Source organism: Gorilla gorilla, chromosome 6, assembly GCF_029281585.2.
Source record: "Gorilla gorilla gorilla isolate KB3781 chromosome 6, NHGRI_mGorGor1-v2.1_pri, whole genome shotgun sequence".
Lineage (NCBI taxonomy): Eukaryota > Metazoa > Chordata > Mammalia > Primates > Hominidae > Gorilla > Gorilla gorilla.
In genome coordinates this window covers 104,187,373-104,203,029 of record NC_073230.2, presented here as the reverse complement: position 1 = coordinate 104,203,029, position 15,657 = coordinate 104,187,373, and the positions used below count along the sequence as shown (strand labels likewise).

The following is a 15,657-nucleotide window of genomic DNA, read 5'->3' as shown; positions in this document are numbered from 1 at the left end:
GACTACGAGTTAAAGAAAGAAATGCATGTATCAGATGAGAAAGAAGGGAGGTTGCATAAGGAAGCAGCAAAAGATGTTTCCAATCTGAGACTTTCAAATTCTCTAGTTTTAGTTTAATTGAATTGGCTTAAATTAAATTCTCATTCAAGTATATTTTATACTTGAATTTCAGGACTATATTCGTTTATAGAAACAAAGTGTACTAAATGTAAAACTTCTTTATCAAATGGATATATACTATAAAATAACTTTCAAACTTAATTTGTGTAGAATTTGTACTTGGATTTAGGGATGTATGAGCCAATATTATGTTTAATTCTTTAGTGGTTGAGAAAATTTTAATACATTTCCTGGGGAATCTATACGCATGTACATACACAACAGAGTTTGTGATAATTCTGTACAACTATCTATTGCTCTACTTTTCTCATTGTTCCCAAATACTGAAAAATTCAGAACATTATATTTTCTTTGAAATGAATAGATTATTTATCAAAGAAATTACACTATTAATCTTAGAGTTTCTATAGTGATTCAAACATCATTTACATTTATTTCATTTATATTTATTTACATTTATATTTACATATACTTCAAGAGAGTTTTCTTTTGAAATATATTTTTTTCAGAATCTAAACAATTTTTGTCCTTGAAAAAATTTGTTGTTGTTGTTTTGAAATAATGTTTTGGTTTCATTTAGGCCTAAATGTAAGGAGATAAATTGCTACAAACGCTAATGGTCTTTTTTATTATGTGAATACCTGTCTGCGTGATTGAGACCACCAACCAATTTCCTATAAACCATCAAGCAACATCATGTGTTAACAATTTTCGGTCGCTTTTAATCTGGTTTGGATTCAAAATGGTAAAACAGAGGTGAAAGGTTGGATTTAAAAAAAAAAGAAGAAATTCTCCTGGGCTAACCAGCCTTTTGAATTTTCTGAATTTAAGTTAATTATATCATTAGAATTTAATGAAATTATCAACATGTTCACCTTCATTTCACAGTAACACTTCCCTTTTCAGATTAGAATCAATCTTTTAATGTTTATCTAGGTGTTGATAAAGAGAACTACAGAGGACCTAGTGCTTTTTTAATGCACTTCATTATTAGATTTTGAAGTGAGACCATAATTTAAGATTTGGTGAGGGAAATTTTTTTTTAATGGTAAATGAACAATATTTTTGTTATGTTCTTTTGGAATTTGCATTTAAAATTTACTCACTGGTTAAATATTCATCTCAATGCTGCAGTGTTAATTTTTGACCTGAGTGTTATTATATTTTTATCATGCTTATTTGTAAAATTAAGAAAATATTTAGTATTAAGTAGTTTAATAAAATGACTATTTCTTTTAACCAATATAAATATAAGATAAATATGTCTTCTAAACTTTCATATATGGATAACCTTTTGAACTTCGATTCCAAAAAGTGAGGATAAATTTATAACTATATTACAGGTTTCATACTTCACATATTATTAGTGTTTTTAGATTATCTTACCAAAATAGATGATTCTGTGATGGGCTTAATGGCTCCAGCTTAACTTTATGAACTTAGTCACTTTAAAAAAAAAATTTTTTTTAATTTTTAGTCACATTTTTATTATTGTATGTTGCTTTCTCTTGTGATTTTAAAATTTATTTATTAAATAACAGAAAAGTTTAGATAAATATTAATGGAATGTGACATAAAAGTGATAAAGATGAAAGATAACAGTATTTGTAACATTTGTTTCTTTTTCAGATGATACTAAATGAAGTAATTAATTACAGGGATATAAATTTCAAAAAAATATTAAATAGGCTCTTGGATTTTTGACAATCTATTTAATAACAGTAATGAAATATGAACACATTTTTAAAAAAATTTAAATGGCAATTTGATAAAAAATGCATTGGTAAAGAGACTATACAAATCAGAATACACCTCAAAAGAAGGACAACCATAAGTATTTCATGATTTAATAAAAATATAAGTTGAAATACTTAAATTTTAAAATTAAAAACAACTTATAATCAACTATGATCAATTGTGATCATTCTCTTCTACTAAGATGATAAAGGTGACCTTTATAGGTTTTGCAGCTGTTAAATATTTGTATGTTTGGCATTTTTTTCTCTTCAAAAAATCCTTTAACACCCAAAGTTGTATTTATAATTTTATCCTCGTTTTATCTTAAAGAGGATAAAAACATTTTTTAAGCTTCAGGCTCCACAAAACTTAGATCATCTCCTTTGTTCAAAGTAATACTGGTTAAGAAATATTTAAAATTCACTCAGATGACGAATGGTTGAAATTTCTAAACAAGAAGGAATTACAATCACTTTGGCTTTGTTTTACATTCTTCCTCCCCTTCCATTTTCATCTCTGCACAGTGCTAAGCTGTCTAATGCAAAGCCTTCTCTAACCGTGCAATCAGAAAAAGGTTTGCATATGTGGAATGAGAAAGTTCATAAATACCAACAAAATGTCTCAGCCGAATTTTTGAGACAAGAGATTCTTATGATAGTCATTATTTCCTATTTATTTTATTCCTTCAATGGCACATTGTTTATCAATATAACTAACTTGAAACACAATTTCAACTCTGCCAACTGACTTTTGCTTTGGAAGATAAATTAATCTGTAATTAACAGAAAATCCAAAATAAGTGTGGCTTAAGCAATAGAAAAGTTTATAACATTCTGAATTAATTGTAAGCAGTCTAACACTGGTCTGAAGCCCCACATTATCAAGAATGCCAGCTCTTTCTCCTTTTATGATCTGTTGATCACAATATACAGTTTCTACATCATTTTCTAAGGCAGCTCCTCAAGTAAATGCCTGAAGTAAGAAAAAACATGGTAGTAACAGATTCCTCCTTTAAGACACTTCCCGGATATTCCACAAGGCACTTCTACTTATAGGTCATTGGTCAGAATCGTGTTACATGGAAAATGAATTATTTATCCTGAGTGTCCCAGGGCATAGCTAACCTCCAGCGGTTATATAAGATGTCCATGCCGTATAAACTACGTTATGTTTGTAACTACCATTTTCCAGTTCATTATCTTTATTGTGGCTACCTAATAATTTGAAAGTACCATGCTCAATTCTTGTTACTGCACAGTTTCCATTTGTATAGAAATGAATAAATTATTGGTGTCATTCACAGCCACTATTTTTAGTTGTCATTCTTAGAGAGTATAACTTAAGATAGGAAGTTTGTAGTTCTTTTTAACTTTTTTCCCTTAAGGCTAATCTTAGGAGATGAGCCTAAGAGTGCACAGCTCTCTTAATGCAAATGTAATATTGTATTGGAATATTATGTATCATAATATTCTTATAAATAAAAAGAAATATTATTTCACATCATCTGAAATCCTAAGAAATAAAATAAGAAAATAAATAATGTAATAGAACATCTGAAAATTAGATATATCAAAAATAAGATAAGTAAGTAAAGGAAGAATACTTAGTTAATGAACTAGGGAAGAAGTAAACCACCAAAGGTGCTTGAAGTTTCAGATAATAGCAAGGAAAGCAAAATGGAAGGGGAAAAGGCGAAATGATTATATTCATATTATATTTTTACTAGGTGGGAAAAGAATGAAGCCAATAATATAGTTAAAAAGGGGGAGGAGGTGAATAACTTTAATGGCTAAACAATACATATTCATGAACAACATAGAAGGGGACAGGAAAGTAATGTAATGTTATGCACCAGTTCTTTATTTTAAAAATAGATATGGTAGGCCTACTATATTCCAAGTTGTATTCTAGACTCTGGAAATAAAGGAGTGTATAAGATAAAGTCTGTGACTTCAAGAGTTTATATTTTAGGAGTGATACAAGCAATAAAAAATAAACAAATATAAAATTAAGTGCTGTCCGTTAATTATTAGTATGGTGAGGAAAATAAAATAGCATAAGGAGACACAGAATGATTTACAGAAGGTAAAATGGCAGGCAATTACAGAAGGTGGAAGGGCAGGGCACAGAGTGGTTTACAGAAAGTGGCAACTGTTTTGCAGTTACAGTCTGAGAATGCCTTTCTGAAGATGTTATATTGGACCAGAGCAAAATTGTGACAACAAGATTCTTGGAGAAAAATGTTCCAAAGGAAATGTCTCAACTTGCACCCAGGTTCTGAAATTTGAAGACAGATAAGGCTCTAAAAGAATTGCGCTTAGGTTTATTACAGATCTCATCATCCAGGAATAAACATTACTTTGAACATGTTACAAAGGCACAGAATGAGAGGAATAATATGATGTTGCTATCATTTATAAAAGGCTGAAGATTGTGAAGCAAATTATTAACCCTAGAAACAATGCTGAAATGCACAAAAAATCAACTGATAACTTAGTTTCCTAGATTTTCCTTTTTTAGGTAATTAGCAATGGTACATTTAAATAAAAAAAAAGAAATGAAACAGGATTAATGTTCTTTGTCATATTTTGAAGGGACTCAATATCCCTCAACCTCTTCCATGTTGAAAAATAATAATAAACCAAATTGCTCCTGTCCTAGAAAAATAGACATACAACTAAAATAAAATGACATTAATATGTACTTGATGCAATGATACCAATCATTACATGTTACTAGAAAACCACAGAACAGGGGTTTCTAATTCACCCCAGAGAACGTTCAGTGAAGCCATCAGTGATTAAGTGTTATTTGATCAATGGTGTGTTGCTGCAGTTTTCAGGCAAAATATAAGTAGCACAACAGAATTAGGAATGAACAAAAGAAACGACTGGAGAAATATCCAGGTGGGAAATTTTTTGATTAGCTAGCAAGACTTAAGGAAATGGACAAATCAATCATGACTCCCAAAATTTGAATGTAGAGCTACTAATTTAGATGGGCCCTACAAGACTAGGACAACATAGAGAGGAGGAGATGGGAAATCAGTTAAGCATACCACCCAAGGCCTATTCTATTAATGCTGAACTTAATTACCTGGCATAACTAGATCAATAAGGGACCAAGGGGAGAAGAGTTAATTTATATGCCCCATCTCCTCTGAGTAGCTATTTAGGTTATTAGAAAAACACATAGTAGGGGTTCCTAACCCCTAGTGTACATCATTTTATATACTAATAGGTTTTGAAGCTGTTACTTCCTTGTATTTCCTCTCTCTTGGTATTTACTCAATGATGATAATTATGATTTCACATGAGACTAAGAAATAATGGGATAATATTATGCTTTTATTCTAATAAAAGATATCCAGTGGCAGCTGAATACAGAAATCTGAAAATCAAGGTAAACTTTGGAAATCATCAGCATACGAGTTGGGGTGAAATCATAAAAGTAGATGAAATAAGAGAGAGAATATAAAGAGCAAAAGAGAAATTTAACTTGGAGAAAGGGACTCACAAATAAAATAGAAGGATAAGGCAAATCACATGTATTCAATAATTCAATCAATTATATAATCCTGCAGTTCCTAGACAATAAATCAACAATGTCAGATTCTATTTAAGTCAGGCACTTTTAGTTAATGCTTTGACACAAATTGTTATTTGGTCATTCCAAGTAAAATTCAAATGCTCTAACTGCTAATATTTTCCTTATAGTAGTACTTGAGTACTCTGAAAAGCATATTGACACATTTTAATTATAAATTAGTAAAAACAATTATGTAAATATTTACTTAAAAGCTCTATCATTGGTTGTATTTACAAGAACACCTTTTGGTTACAAGTCACAAAAACTCAATAAATAGTAGAATATGTTGGCTCAGAAACATAAAAATTCAGGGTCATTTAGGTGTAGCTGGATCCAGGAACTCAATAAAATAATCAAATATCAGATAACCTGTCTCTTTTTATGCTCTGTCTCTGCTCAATTTTACTTTCTAATGGTTTCACACTCAAGAAGTTTGTCTCCTGGCCATCATCAGATATAGTTTGGATTGTGCTTAACAACTAGCAATGCCAGAGAAAAGTGCATAGCATCCCCTTCCCAAGATTTATATCACTCTTCGGAAGATAAAGTCACTGAAGCTTTTTCTTTCATATGCACCATAAAATTCAGGAAGTGAAGCCAGGTGATATAGACTCTACCAAGTGAAAGAAAGAGCTGTCCTCCTTAAGGAAAAAGATGCAAAGAAAAGGATGCCAGGAAGATAAAAACAACAAATATCAACTGCACTACCTAGGCATGTTATAGGTAAAAGGATCAAGAGTCAGTATTTGAAAGATATTGTGATCTATCAAAGTATGTATTTTTTTCCATATAAGGAAACATAGTGTTCTTTCACTCCTTACTATGACTGAGAATAGTTCATAGTCCAAATCAAAATAATTAACTATTATTATAATGTTTCTTCAGCAGACATACATAGAAATGAATACTTCTAATGAAGGATTTGAATTGCTCTGTTTTGGATTTGTTAACTATTTGTTTAACTTGTGCTGTCAGAAGCACTATAAATCTATCTTAGATAATTGTATGTGTCTTTTTCTTTTGCTTGATACCCTTAAATGTCACTAGAGACTATCTTTTCTCCATGAATGATTAATTTTAAAAAATTATACATTTAGATTGAAAGATGTGGAAATAGCATAAAATATCAGGAAATCCACCCAGGAAGGAAAGCCAAAAATAACACACCTGAAAAAGTAAAGAGTATAACAATTATGCCAATGGAATATCAATTTAAAACATAAATAATTATAATCTTGATTGACTATTTCTAAAGCATTTTTACATACGCATATGAAAGCAATGCTAAATTGCATTTTTTTCTGAAAGCTTCTCATCTATGGTTTAAGAAAAGATTTACGTATTTTACACAAAAATAAATTTTGCTGCTGCATTCATTAATCATTCAACAGCTATTTGATAGCACCTGTGGCATGCCAATCACTGTTCTCAATTTTGAAGATAGAGAAAAGTACCTACCTTTAGACTTTGCAAAATTAAGAGTTTAAACAATTATGATTTGGGTATAAGATATAAGGAGAAAAAAAATTGAGAATGACTTCCAGGCCTTTGGCCCTAACACGTTGTGTGAATAGTGATTCTATTCAGTGAGATGGGGAGGAAAAGCAGATTGGGATGATATGTGGGGGGAGGGCAGTTATGTTTTGGACATAGTTTAACATGCCTATTATAGCGCCAAATGAAAGCATGAATTAGACAATTGGATACAGAGGTTTCTGTTCGAGAAAGAAGTTCGGCCTGGAGACAAACATTTGGAAGTAAAAAATAGAGAGATGTTAACCAAGGCCATCAGACAAAATGAGATTCTGTAGGGAGAGAAAAAATTAGAGAAGAAAGGGCCAATGATATCCTTGAGGTGCTTGATAATTTAGAGCTGTGGAAAAATGCAGGAGTCAGCTACAAAGATAAAGAAAGTGATGTAGGAATACAGGGCCAAATAAAGAAAGGATTTCAAGATAGACGCAATTGAGTTAACAGTTGCTAAGAAGTCAAAAAGGTGAGGACTGAGAACTTGGCAAGATGGTGATTATTAGTAACTTCAATAGGACAAGTTTCAATGCGGTTGTTGAAATACAGAAAAAATTAAGTTGAGGAAATATATAAAGGGAGAAGTAATAATTGCTTCAAAGACTGTTGCTATAAAGAGAAGCAGAATAATAGGGTGGCAACTAGAGAATGAGACAAAGCTTTTAAAATATGGATCGTATTATGATGGGAATTATACAGCAGAGAGTGAAAAACTGATTATATAGGGAAATAAGATGGATATTTTAGGGAACAAAGCCTTGAGAAGTTTAATGAATTGTATCTAGCAAAGCTGTGGAGGAATTAGTCTTCAATACAAGAAGTGACATTTCATCCATAAGTTCAGGAAGGAAGATCTTATGTACAAATACAGACACAAGTGGTTTTGTAGATTTTCTTCCTTCCCATCAGGGATACAATAAGCAAGAGCATTAGTGAGACCCAGGGTTGGAGAAAGTTGTTGACAATATGAAGAGAGAGGAAAAGGTGCAAAGTAGTCCAGGAGACTGGAAGAGCAATGCTGGAGCCCATGAAGGGTTACACTATCAGAGAACGTGCTGGGAGAATCAGTGTGATGGTACATGATAGGTTTAGACAGCAACCACAGGGCATGATCCTGATCCTATCAAGTAAACAACTGATACTGGGCTGCAGGGCATAGTCTACGTCGGCTGCAGGGCATAGTCTACGTCGTAGGTTAGGGAATATGTTTTTGACTTGATAGGAGTTTGTTGGTAGAAAGTTTTGCAATTTGTAATATGCTGAAAAAAAAGAGCTATAGACAAATAGATATAAAACCATTTAATCTCCACTGGTAAATAAGGAAATGCAAATTACAAAAATCATAAAATACCATTTTATATTTTGAAGTTTGCTAAAAATTAAAATACCATAATATAAAGTCTCACAAGGATTACATTCCCTGCTGGTAGAAACATAGTTATACCCAATCACTTTCAGATCACTTTGTCAATATCAAGTAAAGTTGAAGGTGCCCAAATTTATGTGGGAATATATCTTAGAGAGACTCTTGTCAGCTTCATTAACATACACAGCTGATTACAATAAAAATAAATGTATATTGGTAGGAAAATGGGACAGTACATTGTGTTATTGTTATAAGTTAGAGTGTTCTGGAGAAATAAAAATGAATGAATGAGCTGTATGGAACAATATAAAGTGAAACAAGAGGGAAGATAAATATTTCAGTGCTGGAGAAAGTTGGCTTATAGAATTGTTGGTGGGAAGATAATGATATTTCCATCCTTTTGTTGTCTTAATGAATTGAAAGACGAGATTAGAAGCTTAAATACGATGGAGGAAAGGAGAAATTTGGAGACTTGAGAAAAAGGAAAACTGTACAGTAGTCTTCAGAAAAAGAAATGAAGAAAATTCAATACGGAAATCTAGCAATCATAAGCAGTTACAATTACTACAGCTTTCATCATTTCAATAGCAATAATCATTTCAGCAATATAGCTGAAATTTATTTGTATCTACAAGGTTATGCTGCGAGACCAGAATGATCTAAAGTTTCCAGGGGCAATTAGCTGAACATTTTTAAAAAGGGTGGACATGAGGAGGCTAAATTTACCTGAGCCTTGAAGATGCTTGTGCAATTGCAGATTCCTTAAAGGATGATACAGAATCTTACAGAAGCATTTTACCAGGGAGCACCTAATTGGACTTGGCTCACGAGACCATTTTATATATAGGCTCATAAACTTAGTAAAATATTGTCTATCATAATTAATATTCATTTAAAAAGAAGTCTTGATTTAGGAAAATTCGGTCATGTTAAAAATAACCATTATAAGTACAAGGATCTAGTAATATACTTAACAGCGTTCAGCCATTGAATCAAAGAGGTTTGAAATACTATTGAACATGTTTCTTGCAAATACAAGTTGTTGTACAGTTCTTGCAATTGTGAGAGGTACTTCAATATAAAATCTCTGGAATAAGATGGAATATATTTTCTAAAGCAACTTTAAGTTTCAGAGAGATATAAATAATAGTATATCACATAGTAGTTTTTCCAAGTATGTGCTCTTAAATTTAGTTATTTCCTGTTATTTTATTTCCTGGGAGTAATTTTTAAAGTAGAATTGGTTAAGGTTTTAGTCTTCATTATTTCCTAATACATATCTATATGGAGAAAGTATTCAAGGTGTTGTTATTTATAGAAGGGATTATTTTGCATTGTATTAACAAGAAAGGATTGGATCCAGCTGAATATTAGTATCTTTCTTCAGTTTCCAGGAGTGATTTGAATTCCTAGTCTCAGATATAATCTTAAAGAAATTCCTGAAATGGAAACTCTGTTCTGACTATTCCATATTTGGCATCAATTTTATTATTAAGCTATTAATACAGAGTGCTTCAAACACTCATCTCCAGATTATTTAGTTTAAGCAATTCAAGTGAACTAGAAATATATAAATTTATTTTTCAATGCTTGTTGGAATGATAATTTGGGGGATAAAAATGTCAAGTGAATGACAAATGGGATCTAATTAAACTAAACAGCTTCTGCACAGCAAAAGAAACTACCATCAGAGTGAACAGACAACCTACAGAATGGGAGAAAATTTTTGCAACCTACTCATCTGACAAAGGGCTAATATCCAGAATCTACAATGAACTCAAACAAATTTACAAGAAAAAACAAACAACCCCATCAAAAAGTGGGCAAAAGATATGAACAGACACTTCTCAAAAGAAGATATTTATGCAGCCAACAGACACATGAAAAAATGCTCATCATCACTGGCCATCAGAGAAATGCAAATCAAAACCACAATGAGATACCATCTCACACCAGTTAGAATGGCGATCATTAAAAAGTCAGGAAACAACAGGTGCTGGAAAGGATGTGGAGAAATAGGAACACTTTTACACTGTTAGTGGGACTGTAAACGAGTTCAACCATTGTGGAAGACAGTGTGCCGATTCCTCAAGGTTCTAGAACTAGAAATACCATTTGACCCAGCCATCCCATTACTGGGTATATATCCAAAGGACTATAAATCATGCTGCTGTAAAGACACATGCACACGTATGTTTACTGCGGCACTATTCACAATAGCAAAGACTTGGAACCAACCCAAATGTCCATCAATGATAGACTGGATTAAGAAAATATGGCACATATACACCATGGAATACTATGCAGCCATAAAAAGGATGAGTTCATGTCCTTTGTAGGGACATGGATGAAGCTGGAAACCATCATTCTCAGCAAACTATCTCAAGGACAAAAAACCAAACACCACATGTTCTCCCTCATAGGTGGGAATTGAACATTGAGAACACTTAGACACAGGAAGGGGAACATCACACACTGGGGCCTGCCATGGGATGGGGAGAGGGGAGAGGGATAGCATTAGGAGATAGACCTAATGTAAATGACAAGTTAATGGGTGCAGCACTCCAACAAGGCACATGTATACATATGTAACAAGCCTGCATGTTGTGCACATGTACCCTAGCACTTAAAGTATATATATAAAAAAAACAAATATATATATATATAAAATATCAATTGAAAGCATTCAGCCACTATAATCTTATTTAATAGTATCTTTCAGGCAAGTTAATATGCATCAATGGCACAGATAACTTTTAGACTAATTTGATCATTTACAAAGAACTACCCTCTTTATGACCAACTTACCTTGAAGAAGAAGGACTGGGGAGCAAACATTTTAGGATTTACAGATCAAATGATCTCTGCATCAAGTACTCAAGTATTCAGCTCTGTTGTTGTAGTGTGAAGGCAGCCATAGATAATTTGTAAATGAATAGCTGTGACTGTGCTTCAATAAAACTTTATTTACAAGAACAAAGCGCAAGCCAGATACGGTACCTGGCCGTAGTTTGCTTACTCCTGGATTGGATCACTTCTATATAAATAAAATCCATTTACTCAAAGTTATGTATTATTAGTAAATATCTGGCATATGCCACTAATGAAGTAGAAGAGATTTTCCAAGAAAAAGATTAATAAAATACTGACATAATAAGATAAATTGTATTGACATAAGAAAAATCGTTTTTGTATGTAACCTTAAGATAAGATATAAACACAATAGTTGATGCTTTCTTTCTGTTTTCTTCTACTAAACTTTCCCTCTAAACTCTCCAATGTTGCTTTTAAACACATTCTGTATTGGTCAAATACATTTTTTTTAAAGTTTCCAGTAAGTAACAGAGTACATGTTAAAATCCACATCTTTGTATTTCAATTTTGGTTTATTATTGTCAAATTTAAACAAAGAGTCATCTGTCTAACTCTTAAAGACAGGAGTTTACAAATACTAACGTTACTGCAAGTGGAGAGCTATTTACCCACTACTCCAATGGAATTGTCATTCTGCCAGAATGCCTCACGGGTATCTATTAAAACTCCACTACACGGAACACTGAGCCCCTCCGAAGCTCTAAAATTTTCAGGGCTTCGCAGTGTTTTAATGATGTATCTCTACAAACTCAGATTTTTTTTTCCTGAGTTTGAACTGTTTTATCTCATCTCTCAAAAAATAGATGCAAACCCCATTTTAAGTGCTGAATTTAACATTTTTAAAAGTTTAATTTACCAGAATGTTTAAGATTCGAAATGAATGATGACATAATTCTGTAGCTTTGTATTTTTCATCTTATATATTTTCTCTCTTGCTTATTCTATTTCATTCTATTTCACATACATATATACTACATATAGAGATATAGTAATTTTGTTCATTATTCTGTGTAATTTTCAAACAAATAATTAGAAATAAAATCAATACAAATTTTTATGTACTTTACTAATGTCTGTAAGTTAAATTCTGATATATGGACTCCTATAATCTTTTGTAATTTGTTATATTGTTAATTGGGTGGTAATTTCACTTAAATAATTTTTTTCTAGGCTAAATCTATAGTGGATAGAGTAGAAAGAGTATAGAAAAATGTATAATCTATAAATGGTTATTAGAGAAAGATTTCTGAAATATAATTTTCTTTTTTCAGCTACCACATCCTAATTCTTATGAAAATCAAGATACCATTGATAATCTTTGCAGTAAGCATGCAAAAATATGTAAACTGCTCTTACCAAAGCAATCTGAAAGCATAATTTTTGTGACAAGAATAATAACTGTGTGAGAAACAAAGGCATTAATTTTTCAGTGTTTCCAATTCAGCATTTATTAATTCATTTTCACTCTTGAATTCATTTACTATGCTAATGGGATAGCATAGTATTAAGATATTAGGAGACTTGAGGTGTATACAGTTGTTTTATAAGATTTGATTCTTTTGATGGCAGAACAGAACACAATCGCATTCAGGTAGATTAAAGGCAGAGTTCTTTGTTATTTATAGCTCCAAACAAGAGAAGGCTGACACTCAAGGCCAGACAACGAGTTGTACCTAGGGCCAGCGTGACAGCAAGCTGAAGTTTAGAGGGTAATTTATGTGGGGCAAGTGGGGTGACACTAGCTAGATGTCAGGATCTCTCTGTGGACTGATTAATTTGACTAACTTCATGGCCTCTGAGCACAGGTGCTGTCCCAGCTAGCTGGTGCCTGTGCCTTAGGAAATTAAGGTAGGTGTATATGGTCATGGAGTCTGAGAATTCTTAAAAAAGAAGTGTTGGAGGTGTGGACTTAGCTGCTCAAGAAAAGAAACTGTCAGCCTCTACTTAAGGCCTCAAAACTGGGTAAAGACAGCATTTAAAACAAAAACCAGGCTATGTTACAGTTGACCTCTTTGTGTCTTGACATCAGTTTTGACATAAATTATTTGGGCTATCTGAATGGTCTAAATAGTAGAATCTCCCAGTAGGTACTCCATACATTTCTCCAAACTCTGTGTAGAAAATATTTTATTATGACAGTAAAAAGGAAGAAAACAAATAGAAGTACAAGGAATCTTTATAGGTTTCCCTTGAAGGAAGTTTCTCATGTATATAGTATTACCTAGGAAAACAAACCTGAAATATCTGGGGTGTCTAAGAGTATCTTTGTGGTGTTATAAAGTATGTTAAAAGTATGAATTAATTTGTATGCCAATAATATCTTGGTGTATTCCTGAGTCACGGCGACAAGTCCAGTAGTTATGGTGTAAAGGGCATGGACTAATATTCAGTAAGGTACCTGCAAAGTTAGGAGTAATCAAGGTGAAAGGGACAGTTGTGGTGCTCATGGTCTGAGAAGTACTATGGGAGGTTATGGTGGAAAGCTGGAGTGTGGTTAAGAGAAGGAGCTGTGGAGTGGGAAATTCTCTCTTCACGGGGCCGAGGAGTGGACTGATATGAGGCAGTTAGTTCCTGGAGAAAGTAGTAATCTTGATCAACTTTTAGAATGGCACAGATAGTAGTAATCGCTACAAGATTTCCCTTTAGGCTTGAGAGTGTAGGAATGCATATTTTGGCAGAGTGCAGGGATTAAGGGCTAAGGAAACAGTGAGCTCAGAGAATACAATAGAATCTGAAATAGCAGAGGAAGAAAAGCAATAAATGCCCCGTCTCTAATTTGTCTGCATCTTAGGAGGGGCAGTCCATGGGAATTGCTGAGGCAGTGTTCTCAGTGTACAGGATGCAGTCTCCTCCGGCAGCAAGCTCCTGGGCCGAGAAGATGTTATCTAGGCTGTGGAACTGGGGTATCTTTCTCAAACTGATAACCATTCAGGCCTTGTGGATCACATTTTGTGGTTCTATAGTATAACGAGTATGAACTACCTACGAAACTTGAAGGAAATTTTTGACCTGGGAGTTTGACTTGAAAATATCTTTTAAGTCAAGGAGCCTTTGGGTACAGATGATGCCAGCATCTCAGATACGGTAGTAATTGGAGCACAGTGCCAAATGTCTGGCATTATTAAAGTGCCAATTATTGGTGACTGAATCTAAAGGCCCCTAATGCTCCATGTTTTTCCCAGATAGATGAGGAGAGGGTTTTGATACAAATATGTTTTAAATCATATGGCCTGATTTTGGTTCATGTGGTTAATATGGTGTGAAGTTGCTTGCCAATTAAAATACCTGTGGCTATGAGTAGAGCTGCAACATTAGCCTGTAGGCAGGCCCTCCAATTTCACCAATTACTATGGATCCTTTGCATCAGACAGGGTTTGGAAAATGCTATTGTAAAATATGGCACCTTGGCATTTGACAAAAGAGCAGAAGCAGGCCCTAGAAACTAGAAAGAATCCCCCTAGCTATCCTGAAGCAGGCCATAAAACCCAGCTTGTCTTTCCCTTAAAATAGATTATAATACTCTCATTCCAGAGGGGTCTTCCTTCTACCCGGAGAGGGGAAAAACGTCCTTAACCCTGAAGACACAAAGACACAGAGAAGAATCTGAACACCAGGCCTTGATGAATTTCCTCCCAAATTTATTACCATTACTTCATACCCCTTTTCATCCAATTATCTACTTCATCCACAACTATCTACTTCTTCTTCAGACTTATCATAATATGTACAGAGTTTACCTCATTTTTCTTAGCCTTTATTTTCTGAACACTTTCATGTAACATAAAGCATATTAAATAAATGTTTATGCTTTTTTCTTGTTAGTTTTTTTTTTTTAATCACTTTTTCTTCCTTCTGCATCAGTTGTTGGTTTGTTTGGTGAAGGACAAGCTGGTGAGGCCTTTGGGCTTCATTAGCCAAATTCAATATTTGCCATATTTGGTTAAAACAATGACCTGGAAAGTTTAAGTCTGTGTATCACAAGTCAATGAAAGTACCCAAACTGAGAGTGACCAGACTAATAGCCTACGGAATGATGTGCAGTTAGATTTGACAGAGTTTTGCTGCTTGATGTCGCTTTTCCTCTGTCGTATGTTATTAGCGAGGAGGGTTGGTCTGGTTTTATCATTATGAAATATGGTGTTAATTCCATTATTATCTCTGAAGATAATTTTAATTTACTAAGTTGAGTTTTTTGTTTTCCTTCTGTGTAGTCTACACTGTCTGTAGGATTGGCCCTGGAGCACTAATTTTAATTTTATGGAGGGATGAGAAAGAGAACCCAGATTAATTATCCACCCCTTATAATCCAAATATTTAGGAAAGTATTTAGTGTGGTGGCAATTCAAGTTTAATTGGGTCCTATACTACATAGGCAGGTGTCTGGTCTGTGAGACAATCTATAGCTAATGGGTCTCAGGAGAGTATGTGTTGTCCATATGGCTTCC

The 15,657-nt window shown here is 33.3% G+C and overlaps 1 long non-coding RNA gene across 1 annotated transcript in view; it reads left to right on the top strand.

Annotated features, from left to right (window-relative positions):
• LOC101133064 (uncharacterized) overlaps positions 1–12,651 on the top strand; it is a 51,809-nt gene extending 39,158 nt beyond the window's left edge. Inside the window, exon 4 of the long non-coding RNA XR_175131.4 lies at positions 12,484–12,651. This is a non-coding gene — a long non-coding RNA (uncharacterized lncRNA). The remainder of the gene's footprint in view (positions 1–12,483) is intronic.
• The last annotated feature ends 3,006 nt before the right edge of the window (positions 12,652–15,657 follow it).